The sequence below is a fragment of the Zalophus californianus genome, chromosome 2, assembly GCF_009762305.2.
Source record: "Zalophus californianus isolate mZalCal1 chromosome 2, mZalCal1.pri.v2, whole genome shotgun sequence".
Lineage (NCBI taxonomy): Eukaryota > Metazoa > Chordata > Mammalia > Carnivora > Otariidae > Zalophus > Zalophus californianus.
In genome coordinates this window covers 105,509,802-105,516,559 of record NC_045596.1, presented here as the reverse complement: position 1 = coordinate 105,516,559, position 6,758 = coordinate 105,509,802, and the positions used below count along the sequence as shown (strand labels likewise).

Genomic DNA, 6,758 nt, shown 5'->3' with positions numbered 1-6,758 from the left:
TTCAACAAATGGTGTTGGGAAAATTGGACAGCCACATGCAGAAGAATGAAACTGGACCATTTCCTTATACCACACACAAAAATAGACTCCAAATGGTTGAAATACCTAAATGTAAGACAGGAATCCATCAAAATCCTAAAGGAGAACACAGGCAGCAATCTCTTCAACCTCAGCCGCAGCAACTTCTTCCTAGACACATTGCCAAAGGCAAGGGAAGCAAGGGCAAAAATGAACTATTGGGATTTTATCAAGATAAAAATCTTTTGCACAGCAAAGGAAACAGCCAACAAAACCAAAAGACAACTGCCGGAATGGGAGAAGATATTTGTAAATGACATATCAGATAAAGGGCTAGTATCCAAAATCCATAAAGAACTTATCAAACTCAACACCCAAAGAACAAATAATCCAATCAAGAAATGGGCAGAAGACATGAAGAGACATTTCTGCAAGGAAGACGTCCAAATGGCCAAAAGACACATGAAAAAGCCTTCAACATCAGTTGGCATCAGGGAAATCCAAATCAAAACCTCAATGAGATACCACCTCATACCAGCCAGAACGGCTAAAATTAACAAGTCCGGAAATGACGGATGTTGGTGAGGATGCAGAGAAAGGGAACCTTCCTACAGTGTTGGTGTGGATGCAAGCTGGTGCATCCAGTCTGCATGGAGGTTCCTCAAAAAGTTGAAAATAGAGCTACCCTACGACCCAGCAATTGCACTACTGGGTATTTACCCCAAAGATACAAATGTAGGGATCTGAAGGGGTACATGCACCCCAATGTTTATAACAGCCATGTCCACAATAGCCAAACTATGGAAAGAGCCAAGATGTCCATCAACAGATGACTAGATAAAGAAGATGTGGTATATATATATATATATATATATACAATGGAATATTATGCACCCATCAAAAAGCCTGAAATCTTGCCATTTGCAACGACATGGATGGAACTAGACGGTATTATGCTAAGTGAAATAAGTCAACCAGAGAAAGACAAGTATCATATGATCTCACTGTTATGAGGAATTTGAGAAACAAGACAGAGGAGTATAGGGGAAAGGAGGAAAAAATGAAACAAGATGAAACCAGAGAAGGAGACAAAACATAAGAGACTCTTAATCTCAGGAAACAAACTCAGGGTTGCCTGTGTGGTAGGGGGTGTGAGGGATGGGGTGGCTGGTTGATGGACATTGGGAAAGGTATGTACTGATGAATCACGGACCAATACCTCTGAAACAAATGATACACTATATGTTTAAGAAAAAAGAAGATAGTAGGATGTGAAAAATGAAGGGGGGAAAATCATAGGGGTAGATGAACCATGAGAGACTACGGACTCTAAGAAAAAAAGTGAGGGTTTTAGAGGGGTGGGGGTGGGGGGATGGATTAGCCTGGTGATGGGTATTAATTGCATGGAGCACTGGGTCTTACACACAAACAATGAATCATGGGACACTACATCAAAAACTAATGATGTAATGTATGGTGACTAACATAATAAAATTAAAATAAAAAAGTAGAAATCAATGGAGAAAGTAAATGAATATAGTTAGGACTTACAGAGTTGTTATGGTTATGCTACTATTGTTATGCAGTTTTTTCAACTTATAAAGTAAATGTAGTTAATGTTTATTAATAGAAAACGTGAAAACACAGAAAACTATATAAAATAAAAATCTTCTATAATTTTTCCAACCAGAAGTAAGTATTAACATTTTGATACATATCATTTCAGCAATTTTGCTCTCTTTTAATACAAATCTAACTTTTATATACAAATTTGGGCTCATATTTCACATATTGTTTTCTTCACAGTGTAATATATCTGACCATTTTCCATTCCTTTGAAAATTCTTTGAGAAATGATTTTTTTGGCCTGCATAATCTTTACACAGATAACCATAATTTATTCAATCAGTATCGTGGTACTAAACATATATTTTGTCTCCAAGATTTTGCTATTATAAATGGCCCTCAAACATACTTGTGTATAAATTTTTATGTCAAACCTTAATAATTTATTGGAAAAAATTATTGAAGACAGTGGAAATTTTTACTGGGTCACAGGTCACAACTAATTTTAAGGCCCTGACGTCCAATTACATGAATTTGAATAGAGGCTCTCCAACTTCATGTCTCTGTGACTTTAAATAAGTTACTTAACATTTTTGTGCTTCAGTTTTTTGATCTGAAAAATAGGGATTATAGTATAACTTTCCTTATAGATTTGCTGTGAGGATTGCACTTGATTAATTAAGAGTACTAAATACCGTTTGTGGCATTCAATATATGTTAGCAGTTATTACAATTATTGTATTTCCAAATTGCCCTTTAGAAATGTGTCACTTGTAAACTCTTATTGATTTTGTAGCACACATTTTAAAGAATTCTTTTTTGTTGTTGAAGCATAGTTGACATACAATATTATATTAGTTTCAGGTGTATGACATAGTGATTTGACATTTATATGCATTATAAAATCATCACCATGATGTCTAGTTACTATGTGTCATCATACAAAGTTATTACAATATATTGGCTATATTCCCTATGCTGTAGTTACATCCCTGTGACTTATATATTTTATAAGTGGAAGTTTGTATCTCTTAATCCCCTTCACCTATTTGGCCCATTCCTCCCCTCACTCTGGTAACCACTAATTCTCTGTATTTATGAATTTGTTTCTGTTTTGTTTTGTTTGTTCATTTGTTTTGTTTTTTAAGATTCCTCTTGTGGTGAAATCATGTGGTATTTGTCTGATTTATTTCACTTAGCACAGTGCCCTCTAGGTCCATCCATGTTGTCATGAATGGCAAAGATTTCATTCTTTTATATGGCTTAATAATATTCCACTCTGTGTGTGTGTGTGTGTGTTTGTGTGTGTGTGTGTGTGTGTATAACATCTTTTTTTATTAAGTTTTAAAGTTTTAAATTTTAATTCTAATACAGTTAATATACAGTGTTATATTAGTTTCAGGTGTACAATATAGTGATTGAATACTCTATACTTCACCCAGTGGTCATCACAAGTGCACTCCTTTTCCCCATTACCTATTTCATCCATCCCCCACACACCTCATCTCTGATAACCATCAGTTTGTTCTCCATAGTTAAGGGTCTGTTTCTTGGTTTGTGTGTGTCTCTCTCTCTTTCCTTTTTTTTTTCCTTAAATTCCATATATGGGTGAAATTATATGGTATGCATTTTTCTCTGACTGGCTTGTTTCACTTAGCACTATACTGTCTGGCTCTATCCATGTCATTGCAAATGGCAAGATTTCATTCTTTTTTATGGTTGAATAATGTTTCATTTTATATATATATACCACATCTTTATCCATTCATCTATCAATGGACATTTAGGTTGCTTCCGTATGTTGGCTATTATAAATAATGCTTCATTGAACATAGGGGTGCCTGTATCTTTTCAAATTAATGTCTTTGTTTTCTTCAGTTAAATAACCAGTAGAGTTGCTTGGTCATATGGTAGTTCTATTTTTAATTTTTTAAGGAATCTTCATACTGTTTTCTATAGAGGCTGCACCAGTTTACATTTGCACCAAAGTGCACAAGAGTTCCCTTTTCTCCAAATCCTTGCCAATGCTTGTTATTTCTTATTTGTTTTTATTTTTTGATATTAGTCATTCTGACAGGTATGAGGTGATATCTCTTTGTGGTCTTATTTTGCATGTCCCTGATGATTAGTCATGTTGAACATCTTTTCATGTGTCTGTTGGCCATCTGTATGTCTTCTTTGGAAAATCTCTATTCAGGCCCTCTTGCCCATTTTTAAATTGTATTGTTTCTTTCCTTGGTGTTGAGTTGTAGATGTTCTTTATATATGTTGGATATTAACTCCTTATTGGATATATCGTTTGTAAATATATTCTCTCATTCAGTAGATTGCCTTTTTGTTTTGTTGATAGTTTCCTTTGCTGTGTAAAACCTTTTAGTTTAGTGTAGTTTTAGTTTGTTTATTTTGCTTTTGTTGACCTTGCCTAAGGAGATTAAAAATTCTTAATGCAGGGGCGTCTGGGTGGCTCAGTCGTTAAGCGTCTGCCTTCGGCTCAGGTCATGATCCCAGGGTCCTGGGATCGAGCCCCACATCGGGCTCCCTGCTCTGCGGGAAGCCTGCTTCTCCCTCTCCCGCTGCCCATGCTTGTGTTCCCTCTCTCTCTGTGTCTCTCTCTCTGTCAAATAAATAAATAAAATCTAAGAAAAAAAATTCTTAATGCAATATTTAAAAGTTCTTAATATAGTCAGTATGCTAATCTTTTGCATTATATGTTATACATTTTGTTTTTCATCTTCATTTTAACTTTTTTTATATATTTATGAGTCAAGTCTATCTTTACAGTTATAGATGAATGCTTGTCTACAAATACTTCAGAATCCAAGAAACACACAATGCAGTTGACATTTCTTTGTGAAAATTAGGACCCAAGACAAGGCTCAGGATATGTTTATTTGTCCATGAGGTGGATAAATCCACTGCATCAGGACCTGTGAGCATGGTGAGGATATTTCTCAAGAAATATTTATGAATGTGTTTCAGAATTTTAATGAAGATTTGCTTAAATCTCCAAAGTTCCATCCCCTAAATTAAGGCTAAGGTGATTGTGATCTGGAAATATTTTAAAGAAGTTGTAAGCAGTTTCCCACCTTCACTAAAAATAAAAATCTCTATCATTATAAAAGATCAATTTTCTTTCAATGTCATTTGGGATTTATGACAACTACACTATATTGACAGACTTTTGGGAGTATATCCTATTTTCTGTGGTATAAGCCAAATATCTAAATTATACAAAAGTTATTAAAAAATATCTGTTTTTTCAAATTGTGTCTGATTTTTCAGAATTTGTGACCTGCTCTCACTCTGGCAGTGGTGTTAAATAACAGGTTTTGTATGAACATCTGTAACCAAAAATCTTTATCTCATGCAGAATATACCACAAATGATCCAAGGCTGAGGAGAAATCAATAAAGCTTTCAAATTCTCTTAAATAATTTTGAACCAACTGTAACACCAGATGACAATAAGTGTAAGATAGTTAACGGTAGCTGTGCTTGAAGTCTTCTGCTTGTAAAATGTTGGTCTCTAAGCCCTGATATACTCTGAAAATGTTAGGAAGAAACTGATATAAAATTTACATGTGGTGCTCAATAAACAGATTCATAATTATGGTACAATGAGTATTGTCACACAGATATGTCTTTATCTGAACTCAGATTGCATTTGTGATTATTTCCAATCTGTTTAGGATTTAATTATTGTCTACTTTTTGATTTACATATGCCAGTTTTCTTTCAACTAGGTGGAAGCTTCCAGAGAATACTTACCACATCTTATACTTCTATTGTGTCCCTGACATTTTTAACAGCCTAGGACACCTTTTAAGTGGTTAATAAACCTATCGACTAGTTAAAATTCTTTTGCAGCTGTTTGCTATCATTTTCTTTTTTTAAGTTGAAAAACCATTTATTTCACCAGAAAAAAAAAGTGATCCAACTCTATGTATCTACCTGCCACAAGCCTTTGGGCCAAAAAGACTCAAGAGCAGTGACACTCTCACCAAGGTCATTCCCAAGTTCAACATCCCCTGGAAGCAGGAAGTGGGGAAGAGCACAACCCCCACCACAGTTTCTGCACACAATGAAGCCTGCTGGGAGAACAGACCATAAATGGGAAACTACAGAAGTATTGAAGAACAAGAAAAACAGGAAAATGGGCAGAAGGGAGGAAAGGAAGAGGTAGTCTGAATTTAGCAAGGTAAATTAAGGTCCACAGTTTCGTACTGAACCTACAGAGCCAAGAACGTCCCAAAGACAGGATACCATGAAGCGTGTATTCTCATGCACGACCCCAGTTCTGAATTTCAGTCCACACACATTCCACCTTGAAACTCTGTGTTGTCAAGGCCTCTGATAGCCTTAACTGCATCCTCTGCCTGCTCCATGTGTAGGAAGGCATAATCTTTCACAATGTCACGTTTGATGACTGGACTATACGCCTCAAACTTGGCCCAAAACTATTTGTTGATACAGGTGGGACTAATGTTGCCCACGTTCAACTCTGTGGAGGTTTTACTCTCATTCTTGTTGGCTTTCACATTGATGTTCACCCTGTGCAGCTTGTAGGGTGCAGGTTGTATATGGATCCTCAGCTGCCGTCTTGTACTCTATGTGCCCAAAGCCATAGTCCTTTTTTATTTTTTTAAGATTTCTTTAATTTATTTGAGAGAGAGCAGGAATGGGGGAGGGCAGAAGGAGAGGGAGAGAGAATTCCAAACAGACTCCAGTGTGCAGCAGAGGCAGGGCTCCATCCAGGACCTTGAGATCATGACCTGAGCAGAAACCAAAAGTCAGGGGCTTAACCGACTGAGCCACCCAGGCACCCCCAAACATGATAGTTCTTAATGATGTCACATTCCAGCACCTTCCAGTACTGCTCAAAGAGTGAGCATATCTGGTCTGTGGCCTCCTTGGGCAGGTTTCCAATGAACAGCTTCATCTTCTGGACACGACCCATAGGGAACTCAGCAGGGGCGCCTCCTTGCAGTGCAGACGTTTCTGACAAAATGCTAAAATGGCAGTGGCTGCAGCAGTGACTCTGGATAGAAGTTGCTATGATTTTAGATAGAGAAGTAATCAGATGACCCTGGATTACACAGTGACATCATTATCCATGCAAGAAGCAATGCCTAAAGCTGGACCAGTTAGGCCATTCTTCTGTACTGACATTGGGCC

The 6,758-nt window shown here is 36.7% G+C and overlaps 1 pseudogene; it reads right to left on the bottom strand.

Moving 5' to 3' along the window:
* Positions 1 to 5,887: 5,887 nt before the first annotated feature.
* On the bottom strand, positions 5,888 to 6,540 carry LOC113925499 (annotated as a pseudogene).
* Between the last annotated feature and the right edge of the window lie 218 nt (positions 6,541 to 6,758).